Consider the following 12,678-nt stretch of genomic DNA (forward strand, 5'->3'; position numbering starts at 1 on the left):
AATTAAGTACTATATTAGGATTTTCCTGGAGTATGTTTGAAAGAATGTATGGTAGGAGTGGGAAGTGGATTTGCATCTATACCATTCAAACAATTACAACATTACTAATCAGTAATTGGTGATATTTACCAACAATTAGATTTTTTTTCAAGTTTTCTTTTATTGTAATGTATAAAGGGGTTATAGTTACATTCATCAGACAGTCAGTGCATTACTTTTCACACATTGATACTTTCAGGAAGTTTTATGTAGAAATACTGTGCAGTATTATTTAGAATGGGCAGAGGAGGTCAAGAAAATTTATACACTTTGGTATGATATAAATAGTATTAAGGCCTGGACAGCAGGCAGAAGGAGAGTGACATAATAGTATCAAGACATGGGGCTTTATTTTCTAAAGTCTGTGTCTGTGTGTACTAGTCTGTTTGCAGGTGTTGTTCAGAGATTCTTTCCGTAGCTGGCTGTGTAGAGCACCATGACTAAGTTTGTAATAGGTAATCATTTTAGATGTCATTTTTTCTCCTCTCTGAATTAAAATTGTATGAATAGTTAGTGGAATATTGTACCTACTTCCTTTGTAATTTGTATCTTGCACAATCTTGTAATATCTTATAAGTATAATTTTGTAAGCTATTTTAAGGCTGTTCCTCATCAAATTTTCTATATGATTATTGTCTTATCAAGTGGCCTATATATTCATACATTCATATTATCTCTTACTATTGTTTGTTGGTTTATGTATTGGTTGTTTTGTTTTGAGACATGGTCTCATTGTAGCCCAGGTGACATTGAACCAACAGTCCTCCTGCTTCTGCTTTACACATGCTGGGCTATAGGCACACATCACTGTATCGAGCTTTACTATTTATTTTTATGTTCCTCTTCAAAGTTTGAACAGTGGGTTCTGTTTCAAAAGGCTTCTGTTTGTTTAAGATGGCTATATAATTCTTTCTGCTGAAGAAAATGTACATCTAGTTATTTCTGTGTTTTAATTTTAGAATTAGCCAGTTTTTCGGTGAACCATGCCAGATTTAGGGAGTATGTCTTAATTTATTTTTCCATCTATGCATATATATTGAATGCCACAATTTTATATCCATTACTTCAATTCCACTCTTCTGCAGGACATATTCTAGTTATTTTAGCCTTTTCTATATTTATAATTCTCTTCTACATAAACTAGGTTCTAATTATCATTAATATGTTTACAGTTAGTTTCTTGATTTAGGATAGAGTTATATCTTGATAAACCTATTGTAAGTTGACAGTAAGTTACAAATTTACTTCCTGTACCTAATCTATTTAACATCACTGCTTAGCAACGTAGTATACTGTAGGTTGTTTAGCATGTGATGTGGCTGATTAGGTTCTATTGCTCCTCACAATGGCCAGCATAAGAGATGATTCCATTTCTTAATCGTCAGCCTGGGAAAGCATTGGTTTCGTTGGTTCTTCTCATGCTTTCCCAGTCCTGGGGCATGAACTCAGGGCCTGGTCACTGTCCTTGGACACGTTTTTGCTTGTCTAGTGCTATGCCACTTGAGCCACAGCACCACTTCTGGCTTTTTCTGTGTATGTGGTACCAATAAATCAAACCCAGTGCTTCATGATGCTAGGTGAGCACTCTACCACTAGGCTACACTCCCGGTCCCAAACTGTGTAAAGTTTTAACAAAGGGCCAGGAACGTGCCTTCGTGGTAGAGTGCTTGCCCAGCATTCATGAAACCCTGGGTTTGGTTCCTTGGTACTACATACTCAGAAAAAGCCAGAAGTTGGGGGCGGGGGGATTTCAGGATCTACATTTGACTAATCCTGTAGAGTGTGTTTACTTTTAACAAAGTTGAAATGCGGTTTTGCTATATTTTCTTTGACTTCTGTTATTCATATAATTTCTAGGAACTTGGCTTGTTCCAAGGTTTTCGTTTTGTTTTATTTTATTTTCCAGTCCTGGGACCTGAACTTAGGACCTGGATATTGTCCTTGAGCTTTCTCAAGGCTAGAGCTCTACTCCTTGAACTACAGCAACACTTACAGTTTTTTCTGTCTATGTAGTACCAAGGAATCAAAACCAGGGCTTCATGCATGCTAGTCAAGCACTCTACCACTACACCACACTCCCAGCTGTCACTCTGGTTTATACATACATTTTCTTCTAAAAGTTTTATAGCTTTTAACTCCAGAAATTAAGTCTTTTATCCATTTGGTGTTTGTTTATGATATAAGGTAGGGTGTCTAACTTGATTCTATTGAACATGGCCCCAGAACTGTTCGTTGAAAAGATTTCCTTTCCCATTGAATGGGATTGTCACACTTGAGGAAAAAAATCAGTTTTATTTAAATAACCATTGACTAAAATGGCAATTCTGCAATGACTTGACTATGATTAAACTTTGTAAAATTACAAATTGGGAAGTGAGAGTCCTGTAGCGTCTTCTTCTTTTTTTTTTGCCAGTCCTTGGGCTTGAACTCAGGGCCTGGGCACTGTCCTTGGACTTTCTCAAGGCTAGAGCTCTACCACTTGAGCCACAGCACCATTTCTGTTTTTTTTCTATGTATGTGTTACCGAGGTATTGAACCCTGCTCTTCATGCATGCTAGGCAAGCACTCTACCACTAGACTAAACTCCTGACCCTCTAGCTTTTTGGGGTATTTTTTTTTGACAAATCTGTATCATAAGCATTTTCATGTAATTTATATTCCCATCGGGGTTTTTTCCTGATTCCCTGCCCCATCTCCAACATTGTTGTTTTTTTCATTCTTGATAGCTTTCTGATTGGAGAGAGATGTCATTTTAATTGTAGTATTGACTACAGCAGGTCTTGAAATTAATAAAATTTATATACATAGACATATAAATAAAATATATAAATAAGATATAGATAAAAATAAGTACATATATAATTTAATGTATGTGTTTATGAATATGTATGTCTTTTAGGTCTAACTTTCCACATATGAGTAAAAACATAGTATTTGGCCTTTTGAGCCTTGCTTATCTTACTCAACATGATAATGCCTTCTATTTTCCTGCAGTTGATACGATTTCACTGTCTTTTGTCTGTTTATATATATATATCCATTTCATGGATGTGTATACTAAATTTGGGGTATATATACTATATCTTCTTTATTCATGTGTTGTTAGGCATCTTGAGTAATTCCACAGTTAGTAATTATGAACAGTCTGCAGTAAACATGATTATACAGGTATCTTTCTTTGATAATTTATATTTTTAAAAATACATATCTAGTAGTTGTACAGCAGAGTCATGGGTGGAGCTTGCTACTGTAGTTTTTTACCTGTGTACCTCCATAACTTCTTTGTAGTTTCTTGCCTCACCATACTCTGATAGCTGGTTCCCTTTTTCTTTCTTTAGTCTCCAGTCTTTCCTATGCCACCAACATCTTCTCATTTCACAGGGTGAAGGGGTAGATGCTTCTAGTCTTACCCCTACCCCCAACCTGTAATTATTAAAACAAAAGTTCTATTTCATTGTGTTTATCACCCTGAAGAGGTAATTCTTGTTACTCTAACTTTAGAATTCAGATTTCCACGTAATATAGTCATAATCTTAGATGGCACTTTGGCTTTATGACCCACTCTAGAGATTAGGAAAATAAATTTGTACTCTAGAATTCTTTTTATTTTATTTTATTTTTTTATTGTTGGGATAATGTATAGTGGGGTTACAATTACATTCACCAGGTAATAGGTGCGTTACTTCTCACACATTGATACCCCTTCTCATGGTTTTTGTCCCCGTTTCCCTCCCCCTCATTCCCTCCCAATCATCTTGTTTTACCACCTTCCCTTTCCTATCTCAAATGAACAAATAAACATATATACAATATACCAGGTTATAAAGTCAGATACAGTAACAATATGAGATTAACCTTAAGGCAAGAAAAAAGAAGAAAAATAACAATACATTAAGAACAACAATCACACAAGATAAAACTCTTGTTTCCATATCTTAGAGATCCTTTCATTTAGTCTCATCCAATATGTCTTTATGTACTTAGGTTTTAAGCTACTGTGATCCTCTGCTAGGAGAATCCTAGATGTGTACTAATTATTACAAATGAGGGAAACCATTGAGCCTATGTTCCTTTGGGTCTGGTTTACTTCACTTAATATGATTTTTTCCAAGTCTTTCCATTTCCTTACAAATGGGGCAATGTCATTCTTTCTGATGACAGCATAGAATTCCTTTGTGTATAAGTACCACATCTTCTTGATCCAATCATCTACTGAGAGGCATCTGGGATGGTTCCATATCTTTGCTATGGTAAATATGTACTCTAGAATTCTTATGTGATCTTTCTGTTTGCCTCTTAAGCCCCTAGCTCCAAAAAGCCTTAGAGAAATACAAAAGCAACTTAAAATTTCTGCAGATATAACCAAACTTTGGAAGGTGTGATCATCTCTGGTTGCCTTAAGAAAGCATTTGAAACAGACCTGGTGATTGATCAGGGCTTTGTTCTTTATTTCTACTGACTTTTCTTTTTCTTTTTAAAGATTACCTCCAGGTTAATAGAGATTACCTCCAGGTTAATAGATAACAGTAGAAGATAATAATATGGCCAAGGTGCCCACTGTTGCTACTTGATTTTACAATAAAAATATCAGCCCGTGAAGTTTATGAAAGTGAAATATATGGTTAGAGGAGAGATAAAATTATCCTTGTTGGCAAATGATTGGATATACAATAGAATTTAGCTGAGAAAAAAAAATTCTTCAAAGTGGTAGAGAACAATAACAGAACAACAAAAAAAGCCCCTAGAAAGCACTAGCCTTGAGCAGAAAGTGTCCATTGACAGTAGTACCCAGGCCCTGAGGTCAAGCCCAGGACTGACAAAAATAAACAATTTATGACTAGTGATATGAATTTGGTCATCTTTGTAAATATGTCCATTTTCTCAACTTGACAACCTGAATCATGTAATTGTAATCCTTCTGTATATCGCTTATCGCCTCTGTAGTAGCAATACATTAATGTTTTTTTCTTGCCAGTCCAGGGGCATGAACTCAAGAGGCTGGGCACTGTTCTTGAGCTTTTTTGGCTCCAGGCTAGTGCTCACCACTGAGCCACAGTACCACTTTTTCTGTGTATATGGTACTGAGGAATCAAACGCAGGGCTTCATGCATGCTAGGCAAGCACCTTACTACTGTGCCCCACTCCCAGCCCCTAAACTAATTCGGGATGAGATTTGTAGGCCAACAAGAGAGTTCTAAGCATTTTCATATTATGGCCAAATTAAATCCCATTATTTATATATCAGGAAAAATATGATTGATTTCAACAAATTTTTTGTTTTAATTAATTGTGAGATGTATTATATATGAATATGTACTATGAAGAAATACAGCTTTCATTCATTGTGTTTATGTTGTTGAGTAATTTCAGGGGGGAAAAAAGTAATACTTTTATGTTTTGTTGCCCAGTAATACTTTTATAATTTGATCCTTACAAGAGTCCTCTCTGGGCAGGGTACCTGTGCCTAATGTTTGTAATTCTAGTGTGCAGAAGGCTGAGATCTGTGTATTACAGTTCTTTTTTTTGTTGTTGTTGATGTGAGGGAGGCTTGAACTGTGGGCACTGTCCTTGAGCTCCTTTTTTTTTTTTTTAAAGAACAACAATCATTCATTATATGTCTTATGTTTACATCATATTTTAAATGACAAGTTTAACAAACAAGTGTTCAAGGAGGGAATCTCTAATTGTCCTTGAGCTCTTTTGAGCTCTTCAGCTCAAGGCTACCATACCACCCCGTGAGCTTCAGCACCACTTCTGATAGTTAACACCATTTCTGGTAGTTAATTGAAGATAAGAGTCTCAAGGTCTTTGTGCCTGGGCTGGCTATATATATTTTTTTGGGGGGGGAGGGGTAGGTCCTGGGGTTTGAACTCTGGGCCTGTCCCTGAGCTCTTAAGCTCAAGGTTACTGGCCTACCCTTGGAGTCACAGTGCCACCTCTGGTTTTCTAGTGGTTAGTTGGAGGTAAGTGTCATAGATTTTTGGTGCCCAGGCTAGCTTTGAACTGTGATCCTCAGATTTCAGCCTCTTGAGTAGCTAGGATTACAGGTGTGAGCCATTGCGCTGTTTTTTGTTTTTTTTTTTTTAAAACCAGGGGCCAAAATATGCTTAGCTTTTTAAAGGTAAAGAGTTTTTTTTTAAATTTAAAAGTTAGGTAATACTGTAAATAGGCTCATGTTGCATGAAGGGCAATAAAAATGTGTAGTAGATTAAAGTGTAAAAAGTGACTTTAGGGCCTGGAGTTTGGCCTAGTGATAAGAGTCCTTGCCTAGCATGCATGATGACCCAGGTTCAATTCCTCAGTACCACATATATAGAAAAAAGCTGGAAATGGTGCTGTGGCTCCAGTGATAGAATGCTAGCCTTGAGAAAGCCTAAAGACAGTGCTCAGGCCCTGAGTTCAGGGCCAAGGACTGCCCCCCCCCAAAAAAAGTGACTTTAAAAACTTAGTAATGAACTGTGCAGTTGCAGTGTGATTCCGCCCCTCCCCCCCCTTGGGACTGGGACTGGAACTGAGGACCTGGGCATTGTTGCTGAGCTTTTTTTTTTTTTTTTGCTCAGGGCCAGCAGCACTCTACTATTTGAGCAACACAGCTCACATTCAAACTTTTTTGGTAGTTTAGTTGAGACAAGTGCCTCACAGACTTTTACTGCCAGGCTAGCATTGAACAAAAATCCTCTGATCTCAGCCTCCTGAGTAGGTAGAGTTATAGATGTGAGTCACTGTGTTCAACATGTTTTAGAATCCTAATAGAACAGACTAACCACATGTAGAAAGGCACAGTGGAAAATATATTGTAGTGTCTGATAACAGTTTTTGGAGGGAGCTGGGAGTTTAGCCTAGTGGTAAAGTGCTTACCCATACAAAGACCAGGGTTCAATTCCTCCCTACTACATACATAGAAAAAAAAGCCAGAAGTGATGCTGTGGCTCAAGTGGTAGAGCTCTCTAGCCTTGAGAAAGCCCAAGGACAGTGTTCAGGCCCCAAGTGCAAGCCCCAGGATTGGCAAAAAAAAAAAAAGTTTTTGGAATGTCTTATGACTTCAAAAACATAATCATTCAGGAGGAATTTATAATGGAATCTAGGTTTTTTGTTTGTTTGTTTGCTTTTTTGGTCTGTTGTGAGGCTTGAACTCTGAATGGGCACTGTCCCTGAGCTCTTCAGCTCAAGGCTACCACCCTACCCCTGAAACCACGGCACCACTTCTTTATAGTGGAATCTAGACCAGATGGAAATGTTTTTTTAAAATACGTTTTAGCAATACACTATATTGGTTCTCTGTATTTTTAGCATCATTTAAAAAAATTTTTTTTTCTGGGCTGGGAGTTAGGCCTAGTGGTAGAGTGCTTGCCTAGCATGCATGAAGACCTGGATTCATTTACTCGGTACCACATACATAGAAAAAGCCGGAAGTGGTGCTGAGGCTCAAGTGGTAGAGCTCTAGCCTTGAGGAAGCCCAAGGACAGTGCTCAGGCCCTGAGTTCAAGTCCCAGGACTGGCAAAAATCTAAAAGTGTTTAAGCTGTTAAAATTCAGAGCATAAGCCTTTATTTATAGGAAAAAAATATTTTACAGGGCAGTTAGTTGGAAAGGAAATAGCCAAAGTAAATGTCTGTGATCCCAGCACTTGGGTGATGGAGGCAAAATTGAGAGTTCAAGGCCAGCTGGGCCATATAAATGAGAAATACACAAACAGAAAACCAGTAATATTTTCCTGTTTTGAATTCTTTGCCTGTTGAGTAGAATTAGTGATGTGTTTCTCTACTTGCTGACTAGGTTTTTCAAAGGCAGGAATCATAAAGAGCGGTTTACATATTATTTGGCTGAAAGACATGGGGTAAGGAGGTGTGTGTATGTTGATACTTTGGAAGCTTCTTAGGTGATTCTTTGGTTTAGTTATGCTTGTTGTATTTGTGAATTTTCAGACAGCCATGTCCAGCTCAATAAGATAGACATGGGGCTTTTTGTATGCCTCAATATTTAAGTTTGTCAACTAATCTTTGAAAACAGGAATTTCAGGGAGTTTACTCTTTTTAAAGAAGGTACAGTTTCTGGTTTTACACTAAGTACCCAAGAATCTGTATCTGAATATTTTCATTTTTATCTTTGTATTGAAACTTCTAAAGGCCTTGATGCAAAGAAAATACTGTCAGTACTTGTCTCTGAGCTCCTTGTTTCCAATCCTTGATTTTGGAATGTGGAGGAGATGAAAGAAAACAGACAAGAATATGTGAACATGAACTTAGACCTTTCCCAGAAGAGTCACCCAGAACTCTTCCAGCTCATAAATTTCACTTTAAGATGTTTTAATGCTTTTATCTACATTTTGGATCATTTAAAAAGAATACAGAAACTAACTAACTGCTGTTAAATATGGGTAGAAAAGAGACTGCTCAGAAGACACCTCTTGTTATTTTTCCTTACTAGGATTTTTTTTTCTTTTGCCAGTCCTGGGGCTTGAACTCAGTGGCTGGGCACTGTCCTTGGATACTTTTTGCTCAAGGCTAGCACTCTGCCACTTGAGCCACAGAACCACTTCCGGTTTTTTCTGTGTATATAGTTCCAGGGAATTGAACCAGGGCTTTGTGCATGCTACCTCTAGGCCACGCCCCCGCTCTCACTAGGATGGTTTTATGCTTTATGGTTTTATGTTTGCTGTTTAGGAAAATAAAAGGATTTGCATTAGATTAGAAAGGTATATTTATGGGTGGACAGAGGGGAGGTTAAGGGAACATAATAGTGAGTATGAGCTTGTTCAATATAAGATATAGCAAAGAAAGCGTTTAGTAAGTGATTTGTATTAACTATATACTTCTTCCAGAAGTTTTATCAGAGTTTGCAGTTAATCTATTGATTTCTAGTTTACACTCAGTATTCTTCACTTCTTTTTTTCCCTAACAAACACATTTAAAAGTTATTTCTTGTTGGCTCCAGTGGCTTATATCTGTAATCTTAGCTACTCAGAAGGCTGAGAACTGAGGATCATGGTTCAAAGCCAGCCAGGGCGGAAATAGCATCCACGAGACTGTTATCTCCAACTAATCACTTAAAAACCTGGAAGTGGTACGGTGGTTCAAATAGTAGAGTGCCGGTCTTAAGCACAAAAAGACTTAGAGACAGTGCCTAAGTCTTGAGTTCAAGCTCCACAACTGACAAAAGTTTTTTCTTCTGTTTGAAAAAACTTACTAAAGAATCAAGAGAAGTCACTATATCTTGGGGGAGATGTATATGATGTATGGGGGCAGGGTTGAAGGAATGACTATTGTCCATATACTTTTTTAAATAATAATAAAATTTAAACTATAAGAATATATTACTGATATATAATGTTGACAGCTTTTAAGTAAATGTGTTCATTGTAAAGGAAACGGAAAATAAATGAAAGTAAAAAAAAGAATTAGCAATCATAGTCACTTATATGTCTGTTACTTTTTGTTACAGATTGTCTTATTTGGAAAGAAATGTATTTACATATACATACATTTGTACATTTTTTTTTTCCTTTTTTGCCAGTCCTGGGGCTTGAGCTCAGGGCCTGACCACTGTCCTTGGGCTTCCTCAAGGCTAGAGCTCTATCACTTGAGCCATAGCACTACTTCTGGCTTTTTCTATGTATGTGGGGTGCCGAGGACTCAAACCCAGGTCTTCGTGCATGCTAGGCAAGGACTCTTCCCACTAGGCCAAACTCCCAGCCCACACTTGTACATTTTGAATACACAATTTATAATACTTTGTAAATATAATTGTAAATAGTCATCAAGACTCTTACATATTTACTTTCATTATTTTTAATTTCTGTCTGCTTTATCGTACTTCAATATTTTATTTTAAGCAATTCATCTTTGTTAGATATATAGATTGTCTTAACTTTCCCTAATGTAATTCCTTGTGGGCAAATCTGTACACATCTGTTCTGATTTCTGAATGTAGAATTTCTGGGTAAAAGACATTACTATGTTTGTGGCATTATGTCTCATAAAGATTGCCTCATGAAAGCCGGGCATGGTGGCTCACATCTGTAATCCTAGCTACTCAGGCGGGTGAGATCTGAGGATCGCCAGTTCAGTCTGGGCACTAAAGTCCACGAGACTCTCCAATTAACCACGACTCACTACTCTCCAGTTAACCACTAGAAAAAACAGAATTGGCTCTGTGGCTCAAGGGGTAGGTCGGTAACCTTGAGCTGAAGAACTCAGGGACAAGACCCAGGCCCAGAGTTCAAGCCCCACAACTGCCTTATGGAAGGGAAAGAATATCCACATTCCTAGGTAGTTATAGAAGATGTTAGTACTCATTGTGGTGAGAGTCCTCCAAACCAGAGCTTTATAGACAGTGCCCAGGTGACTTGCCATAATCCCTGTTTCTGTTGTTTTTTCTTTCCATTGCAGTATAAAAGATCTTCTCGCCCCTCCCCCCTCCCTTCTGCCCCCAGTCCTGGGCTTGAGCTCAGGGCCTGAGCACTGTCCTTGGACTTTCTCAAGGCTAGAGCTTTCCTACTTGAACCTCAGTACCATTTCCAGCTTTTTTTTCCCCCATGTATATGGTACCGAGGAATGGAACCTGGTTTTTCATGCATGCTAGGCAAGCACTCTACCACTAGACCAAACTTCCCGGCCCCTAAAGGATAAAGTTTGAATATAAAACCACTCCCCATTCCATGGTTCTGGGCAGCAAAGATTCTGGACATGAATCTAATATGTGATTGGCTTGGTTCACTGGAGTAGGTTTTTGGGAAAATTGACAAGGATTTTTTTTTTTTGCCAGTCCTGGGCTTGAGCTCAGGGTATGAACCCTGTCCTTGGACTTTCTCAAGGCTAGAGCTCTACCACTTGAGCCTCAGCACCACTTCTGGCTTTTTTCTATGTATGTGGTACCGAGGAATTGAACCCGGGTTTTCGTGCATGCTAGGCAAGCACTCTACCACTAGGCCAAACTCCCGGCCCGACAAGGATTTTTTGACACTGAGTTTCTGAGCAGGGGTAGATTGACAATTTTCTCTCCTAGGTGGAATATTCTTCTAACATGTCAAATTGTGTTCTGCCTGCTGGCAAGCCTAGTAGCCTAATGAATGTAGTGGAGGGATGTTTAAACTAGAACACATGATTGATTGAAATACGCTTGAGTATATTTTCAACTGAATGTTTTAAAAATGAGAACATGCTAAGTAGTCTACAGGACTTAGTATCCAAAAAACAAAAACAACAACAACAACAACAAAAACATTGCATAGGACTAGGGATGGGCTTAGAGTTCATTCTTGTTTAGCACAATCAAGGGACTAGGTTCAAAATCCCCAGCACCACCAAAAAAAAAAAAAATTAAGAGAAAATTTTTGCAGTATTTAATTGCATTTGGAAAGGTTTGTTGATTAACTTAAGGTAGAAAGGCAGGCAATCTGCTGGCACAGAGCATTTTGTGAATTTCACATGTGGATCTTGAGAGAGAATAGAGAAAGAGGCTTGACAAATAATTGGCAAGTAAAGCAAACAGTTACAACTTTGTTAACAATGCAGCCTTATTTACTCTGCCTATCAGGATTTCTGAAACTGAATTCTTTGGCTCTGTGAACTAGCTAGCACAAGAGCCCTCTTTCCCCTTGGAGTGCCTGGAATTGAAAGCATGCTGAAGAAAACTCATGTATATCAAGGTAGAGTTCATCTGTCACTCATAGGATTTGGTAGAGTGTATGGATTAACAATGAGAAAAATTTGTTAGTAGAAACATTGGGAATTACTTTTTAGGTGAAATGGTTTTCACTGTGAAAGATTACATAAACAAAAGGCTATTAATGCTTCAAACCAAAAATCACAGTGTTACCATATATATGGTTTAAAAAATATACTTAAAAAATATGTATTTTGCCAGTCCTGGAGCTTGAAGTCAGCCTGAGCACTGTCCTTGCGCTTTTTTTTTTTTTTTTGCCACTCCTGGGGATTGAACTCAGGGCATGAGCAGTGACCTTGGCCTTTCTCAAGGCTACTGCTCTACCACTTGAACCACAACACCACTTCTGGCTTTTTTTCCCCTATATATGTAGTACTGAGGAATCAAAACCGGGTCTTAATGCATGCTAGGCAAGCACACTACCACTGGACCAAACTCCTGGCCCCTGGGGGCTTTCTTAAGGCTAGAGTTCTACCTCTTAAATCGTAGCACCATTTTTGGCTTTTTCTATGTATGTGGTACTAAGGAATTGAACTGGGGTCTTCATGCATGCTGGGTAAGCACTCTTCCACTAGGCCATGCTCCCAGCCCCCCTTTTTTATTTTATAAAGGGGTTTGGTTATGAGAAAAATCAAATTTTCCTGAAGTTCTTTCAGAGCATATTATTTCTTAGTAGTATCTGTTTTTGTAAAATTGAAGTGACATTGTTTCTGTCTAATTCTTTATTAGGATTCATTCTTGTAGGAGGATGAACTAGGCTCCTCTGTAATATGAGAATACTTTTCTTAGGGCAGGAGTTTGGTCTAGTGGTAAAATACTTGGCCTAGCATGCATGAAGACCAGGATTTGATTGTTCGGTACCACATACATTGAAAAAGCTGGAAGTGGTGCTGTGGTTCAAGTGGTAAGAGCGCTAGCCTTGAGGAAAGCCCAAGAACAGTGTTCAGGCCCTCAGTTCCAGTGCCAGAGAGAGAGG

The 12,678-nt window shown here is 38.2% G+C and overlaps 1 protein-coding gene across 6 annotated transcripts in view; it reads left to right on the forward strand.

Moving 5' to 3' along the window:
- Epb41l5 (erythrocyte membrane protein band 4.1 like 5) overlaps positions 1-12,678 on the forward strand; it is a 120,881-nt gene that overhangs the window by 19,190 nt on the left and 89,013 nt on the right. The gene's annotated exons all lie outside the window — the stretch shown is intronic.

Source organism: Megascapheus bottae, chromosome 12 (assembly GCF_031878675.1).
Source record: "Megascapheus bottae isolate mThoBot1 chromosome 12, mThoBot2.hap1, whole genome shotgun sequence".
NCBI classification, from domain to species: domain Eukaryota; kingdom Metazoa; phylum Chordata; class Mammalia; order Rodentia; family Geomyidae; genus Megascapheus; species Megascapheus bottae.